Here is a 27,496-nt window from a genome sequence, read left to right on the forward strand (position 1 = left end):
ACACACACACACACACACACACACACACAAATAAAGTGAAGTGTTGCTATATTACCGACAGTTTTCAAGGAGCACCAAGAGGCAATCAGTATGAGAAACCGTGCAAGCCTTCACCACACTGCCTAATCTTCGTCTATTAAAGGTATTTATAAGGCTATTCACTTAATGTTAGGTTTTCTTTACATATGAGAGTGAAAACAGTACGCAAATATTTTCAAGTAATGGTATAAGGAGCATAAAAGAGCAAGGCGTCTGTATTACCCTCTCATATTTGTTTCCTTCACTTACCCTCGGCCAAACATGTGTCACAAGGTAGCCACCAGTCTAACATTTCATTTAGTCTAGTCAAAATTTCTCTGTGTGGCTTAATTTTGGTTTGGTGAGATGATAAAGGCTATATATGGATGTCCCGCCGCCGGTGTTGCCTCCAGGCCGCTTCCCCCCCGACGGTCCCCTAGCCAACACCCTACACCCGCCCTCACCCACCCGTCACCAGCCAGTTGGGTCAAATACTTTTTTTCCAATATTTCCTGACGCTAATATTACGCTTCCATGGTATGTTTTTATGGTTTCTATAAATGTTTCGTTGTGTTTGAAGTGTGTTCCGCGCCTGTGCTGGGTAAATATGTGGCGTTTAGTGGTGTTTTATGGCGTATGTTAAAGGCTTTTAACGCTCAAAATTTCCCACCTGGAGTTTTGAGCTTTTTCATTTCAAGGTATAAGTGGGCCTTTATGGTAGCAAAAAGTGCCTGTCCTCTTTTAAGTGTGAAATCAATCTATTGAGTGAAATATGTGGACTTTGAAATGGTGTTTGGTGCTGTTGTAAAAAGCTCTTATTTTTCTTTATTTTATTTGCTCACGTTTCTGCTTCTCGGTCTAACACGCTGTAGAATGCCCTAAAAGATAGCTCAGACTCTGAAATGTGATAAAATACACGCCAAGTGAAAATGGCTTGACTTTATAGGACGTTTTAAGAGATTTATGGGTTAAAATGTTTTTGTACTTTTAACGTACTTAATTTAGACCTTTTTTAAAAACCAGTTAAGCTGGAGATATTTTGATATTTTGAAAATTAGTTTAAGTATTTATCACGTCATAAAATAACAAGCATTTGGCCGTGGCTTCGTTTTTGTAAAAGTCATTTTGAAATGAAATGATTTACGTAATTTAGCCGAGTCACCCCGTTCCCGTTCTCTCTCGGATGACCACAGCCCACCCAGGTAGTGGCTGGCGCCAATTTTCCAAATCCACAGTTCGTCGATATTTTGCCTAATATCTAGTGATTTCTACGTGTTTTCGTGGGTTTCTAGGTTCAGATGTTTAGATAATTGTAGCAGAAAGAGGAAGAAAGTTGAAATAAAGGAGGATAAAGAGGAAGAGAGGAGAAAGGGAGGAGGAAGAGGAGCAGCAGCAAAGCCATAATACTTAAGTCACCCTCCATTTCCTGAATATTTTGTCTAATATCTAGTGTTTTGATGTGTTTCTAGGCTCAGACGTGTGGATGGAAGGAGGAGGAGGAAGAAGAAGGAGTAACAATGGAGAAGGATGAAGAAGAAATGAGAAATAAAGGTGGAATAAGAGAAGGAGCCAAGGTGTAATATTTAGGTAAGTTCTTTATAATGCATACTGTTGGTTTTGGGATAGATTTGGGGTATTTTAAGCTTGTTTATTAGTGCTACAGGCTGTTTGGAGTGTTAAAAGTATGTTTTGGGGTTCATTTCGTGTGTTTTCAGTGTGTGTTAGATCTTTTAGGTATATTTTACGTATATTGAGAGTGTGGATTGAGGTGTGTGTGAGTATTAGCATGTTTTGAGTGTGGTTTGGGAGAACTTTGAGGGGTTTGGTTTATTTTGAGTGTTATAAGTGGTGGGAGATGTGTGTTACTGGTCTTTTGGGTGTGTGGGGTTGTTTTTTCAGTATATATTGGGTGTTTCTAGTGAGTTTTGTGTGTTTGGAGGTATTTTAAGCTAACATAACATAACATAACATAAATAATAGGATAACAAAGGGCCACCAGGGCCCATCTAGGTTATCCTGTATCAGTCGCACAGCGACCTCGTCATCAGTACTTAAAGATACACTTACAAGTACACAATACATTATATACTAATTTTAAATATTTGGCCCATTAACAGGGCTAAGTCCTGCAGCGAATTCCTCTACAATCTGTGATCCCCATACATGGGGATCATGTCTTGTTTAACTATAGTAAATTTCTTATAAAAACTATCATGCAGTGCTATACATAATTATAAATCTAATAAATTTAAGTGCTTATCTAATCTGTTTTTAAACATTGTCAAATTAGTGCTATTTACAACCCTCTCTGGCAATGCATTCCAGAAGTGTACCACCCTATGACTAAAGAAATATTTTCTTCTATCTAACCTGCAGCCTTGCTTTCTAATCTTCCTGCCATGATTTGTAGTCCTACTTCCTCCTCTAAGGTAAAGAAAGATCTCGCATCTATGTAGTTTGTATCTGAGAACATTTTAAATAACTCTATCATATCCCTTTTATACATCTCCTCTCAAATGAAAACATGTTTAATTCCTTTAATCTATCTCTATACTCCAGGCGCTTTAATGCTGGTATCATCCTAGTTGCTCTTCTCTGAACTGCTTCTAACATGTTGATATCCTGCCTATAATGGGGTGACCAGGCCTGTATGCAATACACTAAATGGGGCCTAACATAGGAATTATATAAGCTACGCACCACTTCCTTACTTTTATAACTAACGACCACAAATTGTAGAGGATTTTGCTGCAGGACTTAGCCCTGTTGATGGGCCAAATATTTAGAATTATTATATAATGTATTGTGTACTTGTAAGTGTATCTTTAATGATGACGAGGTCGCTGTGCGACTGATACAGGACAACCTAGATGGGCCCTGGTGGCCCTTTCTTATCCTATTTATTTATGTTATGTTATGTTATATTATGTTAACATTTCTATTTATAAAACCCAGGATCCTATTTGCCCTATTTCTTGCTTCTAAACATTGCTTTGAATATTTCATAGTCCTGTCTATCACTACTCCTAAATCCTTTCCCTCCTCTACTGCCTCTAGCCAACATCCCTCCATCTCATAGGTAAAGTTTGTGTTGTCTTTACCTAAATGCATAACCTGACACTTTTCAGAATTAACCCCTTCAATACGGTGATGCCTATGTGGGCGTCATGAAGCCTCAGTACCAAATGTGTGTGTGTGTGTGTGTGTGTGTGTTTGTGTGTCAGAATATTAAATTATCTTAACCAAACCTATTCTAATCTTGTGTGTGTGTGTGTGTGTGTGTAATTCACTGTTTGATTCACTGTTTGATCTGCTGCAGTCTCTGATGAGACAGCCAGACGTTACCCTACGGAACGAGCTCAGAGCTCATTATTTCCGATCTTGGGATAGGTCTGAGACCAGGCACACACCACACACCTGAGACCAGGCACACACGTACCACTCACTAGGTGAACAGGGACAACAAGGTCACAATCTCCTCGATTTACATCCCGTACCTAGCTCTCACTGCTAGGTGAACAGTTGTGTGGCCATTAATCTTGTCATCTCCATAAACCCTTGCTAATGTCAATAAAATGGTCTAATGGTACATAAATCTCAAGGTGAAAATGTGTCCCAGTACTGAAGGGGTTAAAATGGTGAAGACTGTAGTTATTAATCTTGTGACCTTCATAGACCTTTCCTAATGTCCTAATGGTCTAATGGTACACAGATCTCAAGGTGAAAATGTGTCCCAGTACTGAAGGAGTTAAAATAGTGAAGATTGTGGCCATTAATCTTCTGCCTTTTATAGACCTTTTCAAGTGTCCATAAAATGGTCTAATGGTACACAAATCTCAAGGTAAAAATGTGTCCCAGTACTGAAGGAGTTAAAATAGTAAGATTGTGGCCATTAATCTTGTCACCTCCATTGATCCTTGGTAATGTCAATAAAATGGTCTAATGGTACACAAATCTCAAGGTAAATATGTGTCCCAGTACTGAAGGGGTTAGAATAGTGAAGACTGTGGCCATTAATCTTCTGCCTTTTATAGGCCTTTCCAAGTGTCAATAAATGGCCTAATGGTACACAAATCTCAAGGTAAAAATGTGTCCCAGTAATGAAGGTCAGGGGTGTATGAAGAGTGTATCTTACTATGTAGATTGCTTCTATGAATGGTATGAATGGTCCTTAACCCCTTCAGTACTGGGACACATTTCTACCTTGAGATTTGTGTACCATTAAACCATTTTATTGACATCAGCAAGGTTCTATGGAGGTCACAAGAGTAATGGCCACAGTCTTCACTATATTAACCCCTTTAGTACTGGGACACATTTTTACCTTGAGATTTGTGTACCATTAGACCATTTCAATGACATTAACAAGGGCCTATGGAGGTCAGAAGATTAATGGCCACAGTCTTCACTATATTAACCCCTTTAGTACTGGGACACATTTTTTATCTGAGATTTGTGTACCATTAGACCATTTCAATGACATTAACAAGGGTCTATGGAGGTCACAAGAATAATGGCCACAGTGTTCAATATTTTAATCCCCCACATGAGTTTGTGAAGTTTTAGAAAATCACCAAATAGTAACCAAAAGAAATATGGAGACATGGTTTTATGGCCATTTTTAAGACGATTTGATGTGTTTTGAGGGCATTATAAGACAGTTTGGCATGTTTTGAGGGTAGTTTAAGACAGCTTGGCATGTTTTTAGGGCAGTTTAAGACAGCTTGGCATGTTTTTAGGGCATGATAAGACAGTTTGGCATGTTTTAATGGCAGTTTAAGACAGTTTGGCATGTTTTGATGGTAGTTTAAGACAGTTTGGCATGTTTTGACAGTAGTTTTAGACAGCTTGGCATGTTTTTAGGGCAGTTCAAGACAGCTTGGCATGTTTTGAGGACATTTTAAGACAGCTTGGCATGTTTTAATGGCAGTTTAAGACAGTTTGGCATGTTTTGAGGGCATTACAAGACAGTTTGGCATGTTTTGAAGGTAATTTAAGATAGCTTGGCATGTTTTTATGGCAGTTTAAGACAGTTTGGCATGTTTTAAGGGCTCTATAAGACAATTTGGCATGTTTTGAGGACATTTTAAGACAGCTTGGGATCTTTTAATGGCAGTTTAAGACAGTTTGGCATGTTTTGACGGTAGTGTTTATTGTTTTTGGTGTGGGTTGGCTAGGGTAAACTTAGTGTGGGCGTTTTCCAGGTGTGATTTAAGGGTTGTTTTTGTGTGTGTGTGTGTGTGTGTGTGTGTGTGTGTTTTGTTGTGTTATGCAATATTTTAAGGTAATATTTGGTGCATTTTGGTTAGGTAATGTTTGTCTTGTTTCCTCCATATCTCCCTCCACAGGTTACCTCCAGGCTTTTCCTTTCATAGACTATTTCCTCCATGTTTCCTCCACCTTCCCTCCAATTTTGAGTCTCCTATCTCACTTCTATGATAGTACTTTTCTAAATCTCACTTCAAAACCTGACAATTTTTCTCATTTTTCCCTCCACCACATCCTTTTCTTTCCTCCATATCTCCCTCCACACACCAAGCTGTGTACTGTGTTGGTGTGTGCAGGCGTGGGAAAGATTTCTGCAGGTGTGGTGTGTGTGTAAATGTTTTTTGTTGTGTAAACTACTATATATTTTTTGGGGGTATTTTTTTTGCATTTTCCAGTGTTTGCAAAGGGTTTTTTTGTGGTTTGCTGGTGTGTGCAGGTGTGGGAATGGTGTGTGCTGGTGTGGTGTGTGTTTGGTGAGTGTGGGGTTTGTGAAAGCATTTTTTTTCTTACAATTTTGTCTCATAAACCAATTTTTTCACTTGTTTTGGCCGGAAAATATTTGTCTTCTTTTTAAAATCCTCCTATTACTACCACCACCACCACCACTGTCCAACCACACCCACAACCACCACAAACAACCAACATTACCACATCAGATGCTCACAAAACCATACCATCACCACTACAACCACCTCCTCCCTACAGGATCACCGGCCGTACTAAAGGAAGTGGCTCTATGTAGGGATGGAACATAGCAACTGCACCAGCTGGGGGACACCTAGCCAACTGTGAGTATTGAAGGCTGTTTTGGGTTGTTTTAGGGTGTTTGAAGACTTTGAGGGTGTTTTAAGGCTGGTTTGGGTTGTTTTAGGGTGTTTGAAGACTTTGAGTGTCTTTTAAGGCTGTTTCAGGATATGTAATGCTGTTTTAGAGTGTTTTAAGGCTGTTTCAGGATATGAAATGCTGTTTTAGAGTGTTTTAAGGCTACTTTAGGGTGTTTAAGGCAGTTTTAGGCTGCTTTAAGAGTGTTTAACCCATTAACGCCCAGACCTATTTCCCGTGTTGAGATTGTAGTACTTTTTGGCAAGCTGTGTGTTTGTAACCTAACCAAGACATGCTGAAGGAAAAATCATGATAACTTAAGTCAAAGCCTAAGTGAGTTGCAGAGGGTGACATAAATGATCCAGCGGGCGGATCAGTTAGCATCTCGGCCCCATTGCATATACTTACCTTAGTAAAGGAAAAAATCAAGGTTTCTCTACTTTTTTCGTGGTATACTTAGCATCTGCGTATTTTTCTAGTTACAAATTGGGCTAATTGTAATGTTTCAAATTTGTACCTTTTTATTCATAAATTGTACATGAGCAAAAATGAGTCCTAATACTTGGCATACACATATTTCTCTTTTATATCACTTTCTGCTGCACTGCTGCTATTTATCCACAAAATATACATTACTGTATTTGTTGCTATGAACATTCGACCTCATATTCATGTACGTGTGTGGAAATTTGCAAAACACTCCATGGACAGTGCGACGTCACACTTCAACAGTACAGGTCAAATTTGTAGCAATAACCCTCATCACCACAAAGCGACCTCAGCTTGTACCCAAACCTGATGGATGGGCTTCCCTATGATCAATTGTTTGAGGCCATCATGACCATAGTATCTCACCATCATTACATTACTGTATTTGTTGCTATGAACATTCAACCTCATATTCATGTACGTGTGTACAGGGCTTCCCGCTGATAAATTGCTTGAGGCCATCATGACCATAGTATCTCACCATCATTTCATCAACAGATAAAGTCTTATGGAACACACCATACTGCTGGAATGAAGAATTTAGCATATCAATCAGGGGCCGGACTTTGAAAGCCTTGTCTGTGCAATCTTGTGGGCGACTGTTGTTGTCTTGTACATGTAGGTACGCTTTTATCTTCAAGTACTTGTTCCTGGATAGAGCTTAATTGTTTGACAGTATTTTGAGCCACATCATCAGCATCAGACCAGTAAAGTGGTTCGCTAGGAAGAGTGACGTACCCAGAATAGATCAGGAAGCCAATGAAGGCTTTTGGTTCATGGTCTTCCAAGCTAAACAGGGGATCATTTTCACTGTGTGTGCATAACGGATTGTTTCTCGCTTTATGAGCGCAAAGATGTCGTCGGTGAAATATCCTCAAAAGTGTCACTGGTGTGTGACCGTCAAGTTGTTGGTGCAGTTTGGCCTTCAGCTTTTCGGTTTGGTTTGACATCTCACCCCACTTGGAGTACCGTGGTATCATGTGCCTGGAAGTAGAAACAGCACTTTAGTAAATATTTAGCTGTACGTTTTGCAAAATATTATTCGATTAATGTGCTTTTCTGGAGACAGATTAATTACTCTGTACAGTCACTCCCAGGTCTTTTTTCTTCACTGACTTCAATTACGTACAGTCTTCCCATCCCCCGCACCCCCCAGTCTTTATAGGGTGTATATTTAGTTGTAGCCATTCTCATTCCACAGGTTTTGTTAGTACTGAATTCCATTTGCCACGTCCTGCTCCATTCCTATATTTTGTCCAAGTCCTTGTGTAGTATATTACAGTGATGCATATTCCTCACTGTCCTCCTCATCTTTGCCTCATCTGCAAACATATTCCTATACTACAGTAACTTCCCACTCCCTCTGGCATGTCATTTATATAATAATTGATCAGGACCAAGCACCGAACCTTGGGGAACTCCACTGGTTACCTTCCTCCACTCTGACTTCACTCCCTTCACTCCCACCGTCCTCATTTCTCTACCTGTCAAATCATTTCTCATCCACTCCATCAGATTTGCCCTCATTCCTCCGATACTACTTCATTTCCACATCAATCTGTTATGTGGTACTTTATCAAATGCTTTTTGAAGTGTACGTATACACAATCAACCCATCCATCCCTCTCTTGTCAAATATCCACCACTCGAGTAGAAACATAGCAAATTTGATACACACCATTTCCATTTTGTAAAGCCAAACTGTTTCTCACTTAGTATTTGTTTGTTTTCCAGGAAGTCACACCACTTGCTTTTGATCACTTGTTCACATATGTTACACATAATGGTGGTCAAAGAAACAGCTCTATAATTCAATGGTTCCATGCGACATCCACTTTTGTAAATTGGTACTACATACATTTGCCCTTTTCCATTGTACTGGTGGGTGCACCTGTCCCGTGTTGATAAATGTTCTTGTTAAATCTGGATCTAGCAACTGCTCTTGACATTCAATCTTTTAACATTCTTCTGGTCCCATTGCCTTGTTAACATCTAATTGACTGAAAACTTTTGCAGTGTGACTCTTTGTTGCATCCATCTTGTCACACACAGGTAACACCCGTCGATTGAATTGTGTTTCTTGTGTGAATACTTGGCACAAATTCTCATTCAATTTTTCAACAATGACACTTGTATCTTCATATATATAATCTCCAACCTTTCATTTATCAACTCTTTCTTTTTTCTCTAACTTACCATTAATGAATTTATCAAACATTTTGGGATCACTTTCACAATTCTCTGTTCAAATTGTTGTTGTTGTTGTTGTTGTTGTTGTTCTCACTTGAACATATTTCTTTCTTGCATTCCTATATGCTTCTCTCTCCACTTCCTCTTGTTTGTATTTTTCCCATGCCTTTTCCTTCTCCCTTTTTGCCTTGTCACAGGTTTTGTTAAACCATTGATCTCCCTTTAAGATTTTCTTAGTATATATATTTTGGCACAAACTTCTCTGCGGCCTCCATCAATTTTTCATATTTGAAGTGCATGTTTGTTTCCTGGTACATTTGGGACCAATCCACATTTCCAAAGTCATTTCTCAACTCCTTGTATCTTCCCTTAGCATAATAATTTAGGCATTCCTCCTTGTATCCAACTTCATTATCTTTGGTGAATCCCACCTTGACCTCAAATTTCAATCCTTCATGATCACTCTTCCCCAAAGGACACTCATGCTCAATCTCATTTTCTAGATGGACTCCCTTTGTGAGTATCAAGTCCAGTCTCGACGGGGCATCACCCCTCCTTCCCCTTGTTGGATGCCTCACCCACTGTGTCATCAAATTTCCCACCGCATAATTTAATAGCTGCTCTGCTCACCCCATTCTCCACCATTCCCCACTTCAAATTCTTCCCAATTGACGTCTTTACAGTTGAAATCTCCAAGTAGAACCATTTTTGCTTTCTTTGCAGCTTCATTTGTCATTGTTTCCAATGTGCTTTCCACCATACTGTTAGACTGATCATTTGACCATCCACTTGTTGTTTTGGGTGGTACATACACACTTACAATATTGATATCTTGCCTTCCATCACTCACCACCACACCCACCACTTCATTTTACACTACTTTTACACTACTAACTCTTTTCCTCTTAACACAATTATTCCACCTCCAATTTTAGTCACTCTATCTTTTCTGTGTGTGTGTGTGTGTGTGTGTGTGTGTGAGAGAGAGAGAGAGAGAGAGGGGGTGTCTGTGGTGGTAGGCTAAGAGAAAGAGTGAGAGTGGAGTTTATTTAGTGGTTTAAGGAAAGGAAATATGAGAAAAAAATGAGGTTTTGAGAGAGAGAGAGAGAGAGAGAGAGAGAGAGAGAGAGAGGTGGTGGTGGGCTAAGTGAGAGAGAGAGAGAGGGGAGGTGTCCGTGGTGGGCTGAAAGAGAGAGAAAGGTGGTGGGCTAAGAGAGAGAGATAAGACCATTTTATTGACATCAGGAAGGGTGTATGGGGGGCAGAAGATTAATGGCCACAGTCTTCACTATTTAAACCCCCACATGAGTTTGTGAAGCTGTAGAAAATCACCAAATAGTCACCAGAATGAATAGGGAGACATGTTTTTTAGGGCATTTTAAGACAGTTTGTCATGTTTTTTAGGACATTTTACGACAGTTTGGGTAGGATGAGACCATTTTATTGACATCAGGAAGGGTGTATGGAGGGCAGAAGATTAATAGCCACAGTGTTCACTATTTAAACCCCTACATGAGTTTGTGAAGCTGTAGAAAATCACCAAATAGTCACCAGAATGAAAAGATAAATGGACAGATAGAAAGATAAATAATAGATAGATAAATAAATCAACTCGTAGATCGATAAGATGTGTATATTCTTTTACTTATGATCATTTCATTGTGGTATATTGCCAGAAATACTCATAGATCAAGAAAAGAGGCGATAGAAATAGAGAACGAGGGAAATATCTGAGTGTGTTTTGCAGTAAAAAGGCAAGTTTTAGATGTGACTTGCTTCCTTCAGCCAAACATGTGTCACAATGCAGTCACCAGTCTGACATTTCATAGCCGTGGTCACTTCTTCCCGATATACCTTTCAAATATCTCGTTTTCTCTTTCCTTTTCCCGCGCTATATCAAAACACTCCCTGTAAACGTAGAAGCTGTTTCATGTATACTGCCTTTCTATAACCACAGCAGGGCAATACAACGAAAAGAAAGGATGAAAAAATAAAGAATAAATCAATATGTGCAATTTATAGAAGTAATGTCTCATTAATAATAGATTTAGTAAGTTATTATACACATTTTATACTAAGGATCATCACAAACACACCCGCCCATACACGTCAACCGGGAGGACCAGTTGTGTTGTTGCTGTTGGTGGTGGTGGTGGTGTTGTGTCCTATCTTGCCATACACCCACACACACCCACACACCCATACATACTTAAAAACACACTTATATACCTCAAACACTCGTAAACACAGCCATACATACACTCATATACCTCAAACACAGCCATACATACACTTATATACCTCAAACACTCGTAAACACAGCCAAACACACTCATACCCGTGGTGGTGTTTAGTGTTAGTCCTCAGTCTTGCCACACACACAAACAAACAAACATGCCCCCAAACACTCGTAAACACACTCAAACACCAAATAACACACACACACACAGACATAAGTGTGCAGTGTTTAGGAGCACCAAGCAGTGAGTGAGACAGCAGTACACGGGGTCAGCGTACACCACAACCCTCCACAGCGCCCTCCGTTCATGTGTGAGTTACGTTTGACGCCGTTCACTTATTTCTTGGGTTAGCTTTACAAGTGAGAGTGAAAACAGTGAGACTTGTGCCCAGGTGTTGAGGAAGGCGATTGGTAAAAATTTTGGGTGTGTTTGGGGGCATTTTGAGTGTGTTTTGCGTCATTTTTTGTGTGTTTCTAGTGCGTTTTGAGGTGTTGCAAGGTGTTCTGAGTGTGTTTTGCAGTAAAGAGGCAAGTTTTAGGAGATGTGACTTGCTTCCTTCAGCCAAACATGTGTCACAATGCAGTCACCAGTCTGACATTTCATAGCCGTGGTCACTTCTTCCCGATATACCTTCATTTTGTTGTGGTGAGCTGATAAAGGCAACATATGGACTCAGAACCCCTGCCCCAGTTGTTCCCGCCTCCCTCTCCCCGGATGTAGCCCATCTCCGGTCCCCCTCCGCTCTCCTCCCGATCCCCTGCCTCCTGGGCCACCAGCAGGTTTCTATACTTTTTTCACATATTTGCTAATGATAATATTACGCTTCCATGGTGTGTTTTTATGGTTCCTATAAATACTGCGTTGTGTTTGAAGAGTGTTCCGCGCCAGAGTTCGGTAAATATGTGGCGTTTAGTGGTGTTTTATGGCGTGTATAAATGTCTTTTCAACGGCCAAATTTTCCATCTGCTTTTTTGAGTTTTTTTATTTGAAGGTGTAAGTGGGCCTTTATGGTGGCAAAGAGTCGTCTGTGCTGATTTAGGCGTGAAATCAACCCATTGAGTCAAATATGTGGACTTTGAAATGGTGTTTGGTCCCGTTAAACGTAAGTTTTATATTTTGTATTTGATTTAATTACGTTTTTGGTTGACGGTCTAACTCGGTGTCCAATGCCTTAAAAGAAAGCTCAGACTGTGTCAAGTGTGTTAAAATACTCGCCAAGTGAAAATGGCTGGACTTGACAAGAGTTTTTGATGAGTTTGGATTTGAATGGTTTTGTTTGACATAAATAAGTTTCATTGGTTCACTTCTGGTTCTAGCTAACTGTTGGACGCCTGAGAAGAGAGTTTATATTGTCTAATATTTTTCAAAATAAATATAAAGTGGAAATGGGTGGACGTTTTTGAGTTTCATGAGTGCAAATGATTTTATAATTTATAATATAGTTAATTTACACAATTCTTTCAAACTAGTTAGGCAGGAGATGTTTTTATGTTGTGGATGTTAGTTAAAGTTTGTACACAGTCGTAAAATGTCAAGCATTCGGCCGTGGCTTCGTTTTTCTATGGGTCAATTTTCAAATTATTTACGTAATTTAGACGAGTCTCCGCTGGTCCCGCGCATTCTGTGACGTCAGCCCAGGTCGTGACTCATCATGGGGCTGGCGTCCCTCCTCCCAGCCGCCCAGTTCGTCAGTATTTTGCCTAATATCTAGTGATTTGCGTGTGTTTCAGGGCTCTGGTGTGTAGATAATAATGGTAGAAGGAAGAAGAAAGGAGAAATAAAGGAGGAGGAGGAGGAAAGTAGGAGGAAGAGGAGGACCAGCCAAGGCTGCCAAACCTCTTCCTCAATATTTTGCCTAATATCTAGTGTTTTCTGAGTGTTGTGATGTGTTTCTATGCTCAGGCGTGTAGATGGAAGCAACAGAAAGACTAAAAATGGGAAACAGAGGAGGAGGAATGAGAAAGGAAGCGGAAGAAGAGGAGGAGTCAAGTCACAACATTTAGGTAAGTCACCCTTGTAATGTTGCCGTTCTTTACAATGCTTTTTGGTGTAGTGGTGGGTATATTTGGGGTATTTTAAGTGTGTTTGGCAGTGTTTTAGGTATTATAGGTATGTTTTCAGTGTGCGTTGGATGTATTGAGGCATATTTGACGTATCTTGAGTGTGGTGTGGAAGTGTGTTTGAGTATTGGCGTGTGTTTTGAGTGTGTTTGGGGGCATTTTGATGGTTTTGAGTGTGTGTGGGAGTGATTTGGGTGTATATTGGCTGTTTGTAGTGAGTTGTGTGCGTGTTTGGCAGCCTTTTAAGGTGGTGTATGGTGTCTCAAGTGTGTTTTAGGACGATTTGAAGTTGTTTTGGTGTATGGCGCATGTGTTGGGTATGTGTAGAGGCTGTTTTTTGTGTGCATTGCGTGTTTCAAATGAGTTTTGGCTGTTTATTGGTGTTTGAAAATGTTGTATGGTGTTTAGAGTGTGTCTGGGTTAGTTTTGAGTGTTTTAAGTGTTTTGGGCGTGTGTTGGTGGTGTTTTGGTGTATTCTGGGTGTTTGTAGTGAGTTTTGGCTGTGTTTATTGGTGTTTTAAAGTGTTGCATGGTGTTTTGAGTATGTTTTGGGTTAGTTTTGAGTGTTTTAAGTGGTTTGGGTGTGTGTAGAGGTTGTTTGGTGTATTCTGGATGTTTGTAGTAAGTTTTGGGTGTGTTTATTGGTGTTTGAAAGTGTTGCATGGTGTTTTGAGTGTGTCTGGATTAGTTTTGAGTGGTTTGGGTGTGTGTAGAGGTTGTTTTGGTGTATTCTGGGTGTTTGTAGTGAGTTTTGGTTGTGTTTATTGGTATTTTGAATGTGTTGCATGGTGTTTGAGTGTTTTAAGTGGTTTGGGTGTGTATAGAGGTTGTTTGGTGCATTGTGGGTGTTTGTAGTGAGTTTTGGGTGTGTTTATTGGCGTTTTAATTTGTTGCATGGTGTTTTGAGTGTGTTTGTGTTTGTTTTGAGTGTTTTGGGCTTGTGTTGGTGGTGTTTTGGTGTATTCTGGGTTTTTGTAGTGAGTTTTGGTTGTGTTTCTTGGTGTTTGAAAGTGTTGCATGGTGTTTTGAGTGTGTTTGTGTTAGTTTTGAGTGTTTTAACTGTTTTGGGTGTGTTTTGAGCGTGTGTTGGGTATGTAGAGGTTATTCTGGTGTGTAATAGTGTTTTTAAAGATTTTTGGGTGTGTTTATAGGTGTTTCAAAGTGTTACATGATGTTTTGAATGTGTTTGTGCAAGTTTTGAGTGTTTTATGTGGTTTGAGTGTAAGAGGATGTCAAAAATACATTCAAAATAAGAAAAAGACAAAAATATAATAAGAAAACAACGGGAAAATATAAAAAGCTTAAAAATTCATAGAAAAAATAAGACACAGGAAAAAATAAAGAAAATAAGGTAAAAATAATAATGTAAATGAATACCTGTTGAAAAGGCGGAATTGTTGATGCCCCACCACAACAACTAATAGCTACCGGGATACGTGTCTTATTTAATTATTTCCGAGACCCCTGGCGGTCATGGGGGGTGGTGAGCAGTGCCTGGTGAGCCCTGTGGCATTGGTGCATGTGTGTGTGGAGTGCCATTGTGTAGTTATAAGTATTCATATGATTTTGAGAGGGTAAGTGTGTGTGTGTGTGTGTGGGTGATGTATTTATTTTAATATTTAATTCATTCTATCGGCTCTATAAAGGGACTGGCACCGGATTAGGGCTAGTTTTTATTATTTTTGTTATGTTGAAGAGGTAAACGTGTGTGTGTGTGAGAGAGAGAGAGAGAGTGTCTAGTATTTATTTAATCTATTTGACTCATTCTCTCGGCTCTGTAAGGGGACTGGCACCGGAATAGGGCTAGTTTTTATTATTTTTGTCATTTTTATGTTCCTTCTTAGCCAAGAATCTTAAAGATGCAAAAAATAAATCAATAAAAACGGTTTCTCCAGTCCTCTCATGCTAAAATGACCCTAATCTAATTTTTAATCCTCGGGGGTTGTGTGGGTGGCCTGGGGTGATGGGGGCTGGCGTGGGTCACAAGAGGGGGCTTTTCTCCCTTATGCAGTCTTCTCATATGCTAAAATGACCCTAATCTACTTTTTAATCCCTTGGGGTTGTGTGGCTGGCCTGGGGGGTGATGAGGGGCTTGCGGGGGTGACAGGAGGGGGGCTATTCTCCCCTTTACCTCTCAGTTATTCTTTTCCAGTCCTTTCTTATGCTAAAAAGACCTTAACCAAATTTTTTATCCCAATGTTGCTTGTGTGGCCGGTGTGAATGTGACCGGGTTCGTCGATATTTTGCCTAATATCTAGTGATTTCTACGTGTTTTCGTGGGTTTCTAGGTTCAGATGTTTAGATAATTGTAGCGGAAAGAGGAAGAAAGTTGAAATAAAGGAGGAGAAAGAGGAAGAGAGGAGGAAGAGGAGCAGCAGCAAAGCCATAATACTTAAGTCACCCTCCATTTCCTGAATATTTTGTCTAATATCTAGTGTTTTGATGTGTTTCTAGGCTCAGACGTGTGGATGGAAGGAGGAGGAAGAAGAAGGAGTAACAATGGAGAAGGATGAAGAAGAAAGGTGGAATATGAGAAGGAGCCGAGGTGTAATATTTAGGTAAGTTCTTTATAATGCATACTGTTGGTTTTGGGATAGATTTGGGGTATTTTAAGCTTGTTTATTAGTGCTACAGGCTGTTTGGAGTGTTAAAAGTATGTTTTGGGGTTCATTTCGTGTGTTTTCAGTGTGTGGTAGATCTTTTACGTATATTGAGAGTGTGGATTGAGGTGTGTGTGAATATTTCCATGTTTTGAGTGTGGTTTGGGAGAACTTTGAGGGGTTTGGTTTATTTTGAGTGTTATAAGTGGTGGGAGATGTGTGTTACTGGTCTTTTGGGTGTGTGGGGTTGTTTTTTCAGTATATATTGGGTGTTTCTAGTGAGTTTTTGTGTGTTTGGAGGTATTTTAAGCTAATATAACATAACATAACATAAATAATAGGATAACAAAGGGCCACCAGGGCCCATCTAGGTTATCCTGTATCAGTCGCACAGCGACCTCGTCATCAGTACTTAAAGATACACTTACAAGTACACAATACATTATATACTAATTGTAAATATTTGGCCCATTAACAGAGCTAAGTCCTGCAGCGAATTCCTCTACAATCTGTGATCCCCATACATGGGGATCATGTCTTGTTTAACTATAGTAAATTTCTTATAAAAACTATCATGCAGTGCTATACATAATTATAAATCTAATAAATTTAAGTGCTTATATAATCTGTTTTTAAACATTGTCAAAGTAGTGCTATTTACAACCCTCTCTGGCAATGCATTCCAGAAGTGTACCACCCTATGACTAAAGAAATATTTTCTTCTATCTAACCTGCAGCCTTGCTTTCTAATCTTCCTGCCATGATTTGTAGTCCTACTTCCCTCCTCTAAGGTAAAGAAAGATCTCACATCTATGTAGTTTGTATCTGAGAACATTTTAAATAACTCTATCATATCCCCTCTTATACATCTCCTCTCAAATGAAAACATGTTTAATTCCTTTAATCTATCTCTATACTCGAGGCGCTTTAATGCTGGTATCATCCTAGTTGCTCTTCTCTGAACTGCTTCTAACATGTTGATATCCTGCCTATAATGGGGTGACCAGGCCTGTATGCAATACACTAAATGGGGCCTAACATAGGAATTATATAAGCTACGCACCACTTCCTTACTTTTATAACTAACGACCACAAATTGTAGAAGATTTTGCTGCAGGACTTAGCCCTGTTAATGGGCCAAATATTTAGAATTATTATATAATGTATTGTGTACTTGTAAGTGTATCTTTAAGTACTGATGACGAGGTCGCTGTGCGACTGATACAGGACAACCTAGATGGGCCCTGGTGGCCCTTTCTTATCCTATTTATTTGTTATGTTATGTTATATTATGTTAACATTTCTATTTATAAAACCCAGGATCCTATTTCCCTATTTCTTGCTTCTAAACATTGCTTTGAATATTTCATCGTCCTGTCTATCACTACTCTTAAATCCTTTCCCTCCTCTACTGCCTCTAGCCAACATCCCTCCATCTCATAGGTAAAGTTTGTGTTGTCTTTACCTAAATGCATAACCTGACACTTTTCAGAATTAACCCCTTCAATACGATGATGCCTATGTGGGCGTCATGAAGCCTCAGTACCAAATGTGTGTGTTTGTGTGTTTGTGTGTCAGAATGTTAAATTATCTTAACCAAACCTATTCTAATCTTGTGTGTGTGTGTGTGTGTGTAATTCACTGTTTGATTCACTGTTTGATCTGCTGCAGTCTCTGATGAGACAGCCAGACGTTACCCTACGGAACGAGCTCAGAGCTCATTATTTCCGATCTTGGGATAGGTCTGAGACCAGGCACACACCACACACCGGGACAACAAGGTCACAACTCCTCGATTTACATCCCGTACCTACTCACTGCTAGGTGAACAGGGGCTACACGTGAAAGGAGACACACCCAAATATCTCCACCCAGCTGGGGAATCAAACCCCTGTCCTTTGGCTTGTGAAGCCAGCGCTCTAACCACTGAGCTACCGGGCCGTGTGTGTGTGTATTTACCTAGTTGTAGTTTTATAGGGCCTGGGCTTTATGCTCGTGTGGCCCTGTCTCCATATCTACACTTATCCAATCTTACTTTAAAAGTGTGCACACTCGTTGCAGACACTACTTCTTCATCTAAACTGTTCCACGTCTCAATACATCTCTGCGGGAGATGTATTGAGACGTGGAACAGTTTAGATCCTTCCTAATGTCAATAAAATGGTCAAATGGTACACGAATCTCATGGTAGAAATGTGTCCCAATACTGAAGGGGTTAAAATGGTGAAGACTATGCCACTATGGCCATTAATCTTGTGACCTCCATAGACCATTGCTAATGTCAATAAAATGGTCTAATGATACTCAAAACTCAAGGTAAAAATGTGTCCTAGTACTGAAGGGGTTAGAATAGTGAAGACTGTGGCCATTAATCTTGTCATCTCCATAAACCCTTGCTAATGTCAATAAAATGGTCTAATGGTACATAAATCTCAAGGTGAAAATGTGTCCCAGTACTGAAGGGGTTAAAATGGTGAAGACTGTAGTTATTAATCTTGTGACCTTCATAGACCTTTCCTAATGTCCTAATGGTCTAATGGTACACAGATCTCAAGGTGAAAATGTGTCCCAGTACTGAAGGAGTTAAAATAGTGAAGATTGTGGCCATTAATCTTCTGCCTTTATAGACCTTTTCAAGTGTCCATAAAATGGTCTAATGGTACACAAATCTCAAGGTAAAATGTGTCCCAGTACTGAAGGAGTTAAAATAGTAAGATTGTGGCCATTAATCTTGTCACCTCCATTGATCCTTGGTAATGTCAATAAAATGGTCTAATGGTACACAAATCTCAAGGTAAATATGTGTCCCAGTACTGAAGGGGTTAGAATAGTGAAGACTGTGGCCATTAATCTTCTGCCTTTTATAGGCCTTTCCAAGTGTCAATAAATGGCCTAATGGTACACAAATCTCAAGGTAAAAATGTGTCCCAGTAATGAAGGTCAGGGTGTATGAAGAGTGTATCTTACTATGTAGATTGCTTCTATGAATGGTATGAATGGTCCTTAACCCCTTCAGTACTGGGACACATTTCTACCTTGAGATTTGTGTACCATTAAACCATTTTATTGACATCAGCAAGGTTCTATGGAGGTCACAAGAGTAATGGCCACAGTCTTCACTATATTAACCCCTTTAGTACTGGGACACACCTTGAGATTTGTACCATTAACCATTTCAATGACATTAACAAGGGCCTATGGAGGTCAGAAGATTAATGGCCACAGTCTTCACTATATTAACCCCTTTAGTACTGGGACACAATCTGAGATGTAACCATTAACCATTTCAATGACATTAACAAGGGTCTATGGAGGTCACAAGAATAATGGCCACAGTGTTCAATATTTTAATCCCCCACATGAGTTTGTGAAGTTTTAGAAAATCACCAAATAGTAACCAAAAGAAATATGGAGACATGGTTTTATGGCCATTTTTAAGACGATTTGATGTGTTTTGAGGGCATTATAAGACAGTTTGGCATGTTTTGAGGGTAGTTTAAGACAGCTTGGCATGTTTTTAGGGCAGTTTAAGACAGCTTGGCATGTTTTTAGGGCATGATAAGACAGTTTGGCATGTTTTAATGGCAGTTTAAGACAGTTTGGCATGTTTTGATGGTAGTTTAAGACAGTTTGGCATGTTTTGACAGTAGTTTTAGACAGCTTGGCATGTTTTTAGGGCAGTTCAAGACAGCTTGGCATGTTTTGAGGACATTTTAAGACAGCTTGGCATGTTTTAATGGCAGTTTAAGACAGTTTGGCATGTTTTGAGGGCATTACAAGACAGTTTGGCATGTTTTGAAGGTAATTTAAGATAGCTTGGCATGTTTTATGGCAGTTTAAGACAGTTTGGCATGTTTTAAGGGCTCTATAAGACAATTTGGCATGTTTTGAGGTGTTTAAGACAGCTTGGGATCTTTTAATGGCAGTTTAAGACAGTTTGGCATGTTTTACCTATGTATAGTGTTTATGTTTTTGGTGTGGGTTGGCTAGGGTAAACTTATTGTGGGCATTTTCCAGGTGTGATTTAAGGGTTGTTTGTGTGTGTGTGTGTGTGTGTGTGTGTGTGTGTGTGTGTGTGTGTGTTTTGTTGTGTGATGCAATATTTTAAGGTAATAATTGCTGTATTTTGGTTAGGTAATGTTTGTCTTGTTTCCTCCATATCTCCCTCCACAGGTTACCTCCAGACTTTTCCTTCCATAGACTATTTCCTCCATGTTTCCTCCATCTTCCCTCCAATTTTGAGTCTTCTATCTCACTTCTATCATTGTCAAAATAGTACTTTTCTAAATCTCACTTCAAAACCTGACAATTTTCTAATTTTTCCCTCCACCACCTCCTTTTCTTTCCTCCATATCTCCCTCCACACACCAAGCTGTGTACTGTGCTGGTGTGTGCAGGTGTGGAAAGGTTTCTGCAGGTGTGGTGTGTGTGTAAATGTTTTTGTTGTGTAAACTACTATATATTTTTGGGTGTATTTTTTGCATTTTCCAGTGTTTGCAAAGGATTTTTGTGGTTTGCTGGTGTGTGCAGGTGTGGGAATGGTGTGTGCTGGTGTGCTGTGTGTTTGGTGAGTGTGGGGTTTGTGAAAGCATTTTTTCTTACAATTTTGTCTCATAAACCTCATTTTTCACTTGTTTTGGCCGGAAAATATTTGTCTACTTTTAAATCCTCCTATTACTACCACCACCACCACCACTGTTCAACCACACCCACAACCACCACAAACAACCAACATTACCACATCAGATGCTCACAAAACCACACCATCACCACTACAACCACCTCCTCCCTACAGGATCACCGGCCATACTAAAGGAAGTGGCTCTATGTAGGGGTGGAACATGGCAACTGCACCAGCTGGGACACACCTAGCCAACTGTGAGTATTGAAGGCTGTTTTGGGTTGTTTTGGGTGTTTGAAGACTTTGAGGGTGTTTTAAGGCTGGTTTGGGTTGTTTAAGGGTGTTTGAAGACTTTGAGGGTGTTTTAAGGCTGTTTCAGGATGTGTAATGCTGTTTTAGAGTGTTTTAAGGCTGTTTCAGGATATGTAATGCTGTTTTAGAGTGTTTTAAGGATATTTTAGGGTGTTTAAGGCAGTTTTAGGCTGCTTTAAGGGTGTTTAACCCATTAACACCCAGACCTATTTCCCGTGTTGAGATTGTAGTACTTTTTGGCAAGCTGTGTGTTTGTAACCTAACCAAGACATGCTGAAGGAAAAATCATGATAACTTGCGTCAAAGCCTAAGTGAGTTGCAGAGGGTGACATAAATGATCCAGCGGGCGGATCAGTTAGCGTCTCGGCCCCATTGCATATACTTACCTTAGTAAAGGAAAAAATCCAGGTTTCTATACTTTTTGTAGTATACTTAGCATCTGCGTATTTTTCTAGTTACAAATTGGGCTAATTGTAATGTTTCAAATTTGTACCTTTTATTCATAAATTGTACATGAGCAAAAATGAGTCCTAATACTTGGCATACACATATTTCTCTTTTATATCACTTTCTGCTGCACTGCTGCTATTCATCCACAAAATATACATTACTGTATTTGTTGCTATGAACATTCGACCTCATATTCATGTACGTGTGTGGAAATTTGCAAAACACTCCATGCACAGTGCGACGTCACACTTCAACAGTACAGGTCAAATTTGTAGCAATAACCCTCATCACCACAAAGCGACCTCAGCTTGTACCCAAACCTGATGGATGGGCTTCCCCCTGATAAATTGTTTGAGGCCATCATGACCATAGTATCTCACCATCATTACATTACTGTATTTGTTGCATGAACATTCAACCTCATATTCATGTATACAGGGCTTCCGCTGATAAATTGCTTGAGGCCATCATGACCATAGTATCTCACCATCATTTCATCAACAGATAAAGTCTTATGGAACACACCATACTGCTGGAATGAAGAATTTAGCATATCAATCAGGGGCCGGACTTTGAGAGCCTTGTCTGTGCAATCTTGTGGGCGACTGTTGTTGTCTTGTACATGTAGGTACGCTTTTATCTTCAAGTACTTGTTCCTGGATAGAGCTTAATTGTTTGACAGTATTTTGAGCCACATCATCAGCATCAGACCAGTAAAGTGGTTCGCTAGGAAGAGTGACGTACCCAGAATAGATCAGGAAGCCAATGAAGGCTTTTGGTTCATGGTCTTCCAAGCTAAACAGGGGATCATTTTTCACTGTGTGTGCATAACGGATTGTTTCTCGCTTTATGAGCGCAAAGATGTCGTCGGTGAAATATCCTCAAAAGTGTCACTGGTGTGTGACCGTCAAGTTGTTGGTGCAGTTTGGCCTTCAGCTTTTCGGTTTGGTTTGACATCTCACCCCACTTGGAGTACCGTGGTATCATGTGCCTGGAAGTAGAAACAGCACTTTAGTAAATATTTAGCTGTACGTTTTGCAAAATATTATTCGATTAATGTGCTTTTCTGGAGACAGATTAATTACTCTGTACAGTCACTCCCAGGTCTTTTTCTTCACTGACTTCAATTACGTACAGTCTTCCCACCCCCCGCACCCCCCAGTCTTTATAGGGTGTATATTTAGTTGTAGCCATTCTCATTCCACAGGTTTTGTTAGTACTGAATTCCATTTGCCACGTCCTGCTCCATTCCTATATTTTGTCCAAGTCCTTGTGTAGTATATTACAGTGATGCATATTCCTCACTGTCCTCCTCATCTTTGCCTCATCTGCAAACATATTCCTATACTACAGTAACTTCCCACTCCCTCTGGCATGTCATTTATATAATAATTGATCAGGACCAAGCACCGAACCTTGGGAACTCCACTGGTTACCTTCCTCCACTCTGACTTCACTCCTTCACTCCCACCGTCCTCATTTCTCTACCTGTCAAATCATTTCTCATCCACTCCATCAGATTTGCCCTCATTCCTCCGATACTACTTCATTTCCACATCAATCTGTTATGTGGTACTTTATCAAATGCTTTTTTGAAGTGTACGTATACACAATCAACCCATCCATCCCTCTCTTGTCAAATATCCACCACTCGAGTAGAAACATAGCAAATTTGATACACACCATTTCCATTTTGTAAAGCCAAACTGTTTCTCACTTAGTATTTGTTTGTTTTCCAGGAAGTCACACCACTTGCTTTTGATCACTTGTTCACATATGTTACACATAATGGTGGTCAAAGAAACAGCTCTATAATTCAATGGTTCCATGCGACATCCACTTTTGTAAATTGGTACTACATACATTTGCCCTTTTCCATTGTACTGGTGGGTGCACCTGTCCCGTGTTGATAAATGTTCTTGTTAAATCTGGATCTAGCAACTGCTCTTGACATTCAATCTTTTAACATTCTTCTGGTCCCATTGCCTTGTTAACATCTAATTGACTCAAAACTTTTGCAGTGTGACTCTTTGTTGCATCCATCTTGTCACACACAGGTAACACCCGTCGATTGAATTGTGTTTCTTGTGTGAATACTTGGCACAAATTCTCATTCAATTTTTCAACAATGACACTTGTATCTTCATATATATAATCTCCAACCTTTCATTTATCAACTTTCTATTTTCTCTAACTTACCATTAATGAATTTATCAAACATTTTGGGATCACTCACAATTCTCTGTTCAAATTGTTGTTGTTGTTGTTGTTGTTGTTGTTCTCACTTGAACATAGTATTTCTTTCTTGCATTCCTATATGCTTCTCTCTCCACTTCCTCTTGTTTGTATTTTTCCCATGCCTTTTCCTTCTCCCTTTTTGCCTTGTCACAGGTTTTGTTAAACCATTGATCTCCCTTTAAGATTTTCTTAGTATATATATTTTGGCACAAACTTCTCTGCGGCCTCCATCAATTTTTCATATTTGAAGTGCATGTTTGTTTCCTGGTACATTTGGGACCAATCCACATTTCCAAAGTCATTTCTCAACTCGTTGTATCTTCCCTTAGCATAATAATTTAGGCATTCCTCCTTGTATCCAACTTCATTATCTTTGGTGAATCCCACCTTGACCTCAAATTTCAATCCTTCATGATCACTCTTCCCCAAAGGACACTCATGCTCAATCTCATTTTCTAGATGGACTCCCTTTGTGAGTATCAAGTCCAGTCTCGACAGGGCATCACCCCTCCTTCCCCTTGTTGGATGCCTCACCCACTGTGTCATCAAATTTCCCACCGCATAATTTAATAGCTGCTCTGCTCACCCCATTCTCCACCATTCCCCACTTCAAATTCTTCCCAATTGACGTCTTTACAGTTGAAATCTCCAAGTAGAACCATTTTTGCTTTCTTTGCAGCTTCATTTGTCATTGTTTCCAATGTGCTTTCCACCATACTGTTAGACTGATCATTTGACCATCCACTTGTTGTTTTGGGTGGTACATACACACTTACAATATTGATATCTTGCCTTCCATCACTCACCACCACACCCACCACTTCATTTTACACTACTTTTACACTACTAACTCTTTTCCTCTAACACAATTATTCCACCTCCAATTTTAGTCACTCTATCTTTTCTGTGTGTGTGTGTGTGTGTGTGTGTGTGTGTGAGAGAGAGAGAGAGAGAGGAGGGGTGTCTGTGGTGGTAGGCTAAGAGAAAGAGTGAGAGTGGAGTTTATTTAGTGGTTTAAGGAAAGGAAATATGAGAAAAAAATGAGGTTTTGAGAGAGAGAGAGAGAGAGAGAGAGAGAGAGAGAGAGAGAGGTGGTGGTGGGCTAAGTGAGAGAGAGAGAGAGAGGGGGGGAGGTGTCCGTGGTGGGCTGAAAGAGAGAGAAAGGTGGTGGGCTAAGAGAGAGAGATAAGACCATTTTATTGACATCAGGAAGGGTGTATGGGGGGCAGAAGATTAATGGCCACAGTCTTCACTATTTAAACCCCCACATGAGTTTGTGAAGCTGTAGAAAATCACCAAATAGTCACCAGAATGAATAGGGAGACATGTTTTTTAGGGCATTTTAAGACAGTTTGTCATGTTTTTTAGGACATTTTACGACAGTTTGGGTAGGATGAGACCATTTTATTGACATCAGGAAGGGTGTATGGAGGGCAGAAGATTAATAGCCACAGTGTTCACTATTTAAACCCCTACATGAGTTTGTGAAGCTGTAGAAAATCACCAAATAGTCACCAGAATGAAAAGATAAATGGACAGATAGAAAGATAAATAATAGATAGATAAATAAATCAACTCGTAGATCGATAAGATGTGTATATTCTTTTACTTATGATCACTTCATTGTGGTATATTGCCAGAAATACTCATAGATCAAGAAAAGAGGCGATAGAAATAGAGAACGAGGGAAATATCTGAGTGTGTTTTGCAGTAAAAGGCAAGTTTTAGATGTGACTTGCTTCCTTCAGCCAAACATGTGTCACAATGCAGTCACCAGTCTGACATTTCATAGCCGTGGTCACTTCTTCCCGATATACCTTTCAAATATCTCGTTTCTCTTTCCTTTTCCGCGCTATATCAAAACACTCCTGTAAACGTAGAAGCTGTTTCATGTATACTGCCTTTCTATAACCACAGCAGGGCAATACAACGAAAAGAAAGGATGAAAAAATAAAGAATAAATCAATATGTGCAATTTATAGAAGTAATGTCTCATTAATAATAGATTTAGTAAGTTATTATACACATTTTATACTAAGGATCATCACAAACACACCCGCCCATACACGTCAACCGGGACTCCGGGAGGACCAGTTGTGTTGTTGCTGTTGGTGGTGGTGGTGGTGGTGTTGTGTCCTATCTTGCCATACACCCACACACACCCACACACCCATACATACTTAAAAACACACTTATATACCTCAAACACTCGTAAACACAGCCATACATACACTCATATACCTCAAACACAGCCAAACACACTCATACCCGTGGTGGTGTTTAGTGTTAGTCCTCAGTCTTGCCACACACACAAACAAACAAACATGCCCCCAAACACTCGTAAACACACTCAAACACCAAATAACACACACACACATACATAAGTGTGCAGTGTTTAGGAGCACCAAGCAGTGAGTGAGACAGCAGTACACGGGGTCAGCGTACACCACAACCCTCCACAGCGCCCTCCGTTCATGTGTGAGTTACGTTTGACGCCGTTCACTTATTTCTTGGGTTAGCTTTACAAGTGAGAGTGAAAACAGTGAGACTTGTGCCCAGGTGTTGAGGAAGGCGATTGGTAAAAATTTTGGGTGTGTTTGGGGGCATTTTGAGTGTGTTTTGCGTCATTTTTGTGTGTTTCTAGTGCGTTTTGAGGTGTTGCAAGGTGTTCTGAGTGTGTTTTGCAGTATAGAGGCAAGTTTTAGGAGATGTGACTTGCTTCCTTCAGCCAAACATGTGTCACAATGCAGTCACCAGTCTGACATTTCATAGCCGTGGTCACTTCTTCCCGATATACCTTCATTTTGTTGTGGTGAGCTGATAAAGGCAACATATGGACTCAGAACCCCTGCCCCAGTTGTTCCCGCCTCCCTCTCCCCGGATGTAGCCCATCTCCGGTCCCCCTCCGCTCTCCTCCCGATCCCCTGCCTCCTGGGCCACCAGCAGGTTTCTATACTTTTTTCACATATTTGCTAATGATAATATTACGCTTCCATGGTGTGTTTTTATGGTTCCTATAAATACTGCGTTGTGTTTGAAGAGTGTTCCGCGCCAGAGTTCGGTAAATATGTGGCGTTTAGTGGTGTTTTATGGCGTGTATAAATGTCTTTTCAACGGCCAAATTTTCCATCTGCTTTTTTGAGTTTTTTTATTTGAAGGTGTAAGTGGGCCTTTATGGTGGCAAAGAGTCGTCTGTGCTGATTTAGGCGTGAAATCAATCCATTGAGTCAAATATGTGGACTTTGAAATGGTGTTTGGTCCCGTTAAACGTAAGTTTTATATTTTGTATTTGATTTAATTACGTTTTTGGTTGACGGTCTAACTCGGTGTCCAATGCCTTAAAAGAAAGCTCAGACTGTGTCAAGTGTGTTAAAATACTCGCCAAGTGAAAATGGCTGGACTTGACAAGAGTTTTTGATGAGTTTGGATTTGAATGGTTTTGTTTGACATAAATAAGTTTCATTGGTTCACTTCTGGTTCTAGCTAACTGTTGGACGCCTGAGAAGAGAGTTTATATTGTCTAATATTTTTCAAAATAAATATAAAGTGGAAATGGGTGGACGTTTTTGAGTTTCATGAGTGCAAATGATTTTATAATTTATAATATAGTTAATTTACACAATTCTTTCAAACTAGTTAGGCAGGAGATGTTTTTATGTTGTGGATGTTAGTTAAAGTTTGTACACAGTCGTAAAATGTCAAGCATTCGGCCGTGGCTTCGTTTTTTCTATGGGTCAGTTTTCAAATTATTTACGTAATTTAGACGAGTCTTCGCTGGTCCCGCGCATTCTGTGACGTCACAGCCCAGGTCGTGACTCATCATGGCCTTGGGCTGGCGTCCCTCCCTCCCAGCCGCCCAGTTCGTCAGTATTTTGCCTAATATCTAGTGATTTGCGTGTGTTTCAGGGCTCTGGTGTGTAGATAATAATGGTAGGAGGAAGAAGAAAGGAGAAATAAAGGAGGAGGAGGAGGAAAGTAGGAGGAAGAGGAGGACCAGCCAAGGCTGCCAAACCACTTCCTCAATATTTTGCCTAATATCTAGTGTTTTCTGAGTGTTGTGATGGGTTTCTAGGCTCAGACGTGTAGATGGAAGCAACAGAAAGACTAAAAATGGGAAACAGAGGAGGAGGAATGAGAAAAGGAAGCGGAAGAAGAGGAGGAGTCAAGTCACAACATTTAGGTAAGTCA

At 39.9% G+C, this 27,496-nt stretch overlaps 1 long non-coding RNA gene across 1 annotated transcript; it reads left to right on the forward strand.

Annotated features, from left to right (window-relative positions):
* Positions 1-1,565: 1,565 nt before the first annotated feature.
* LOC123515006 lies at positions 1,566-27,431 on the forward strand. Its single transcript, XR_006677729.1, has 3 exons — positions 1,566-1,605; positions 5,992-6,074; positions 27,381-27,431. It is a non-coding gene; the product is annotated as an uncharacterized LOC123515006 (long non-coding RNA).
* The last annotated feature ends 65 nt before the right edge of the window (positions 27,432-27,496 follow it).

Source organism: Portunus trituberculatus, chromosome 38 (genome assembly GCF_017591435.1).
Source record: "Portunus trituberculatus isolate SZX2019 chromosome 38, ASM1759143v1, whole genome shotgun sequence".
Classification (NCBI taxonomy): Eukaryota; Metazoa; Arthropoda; class Malacostraca; order Decapoda; family Portunidae; genus Portunus; species Portunus trituberculatus.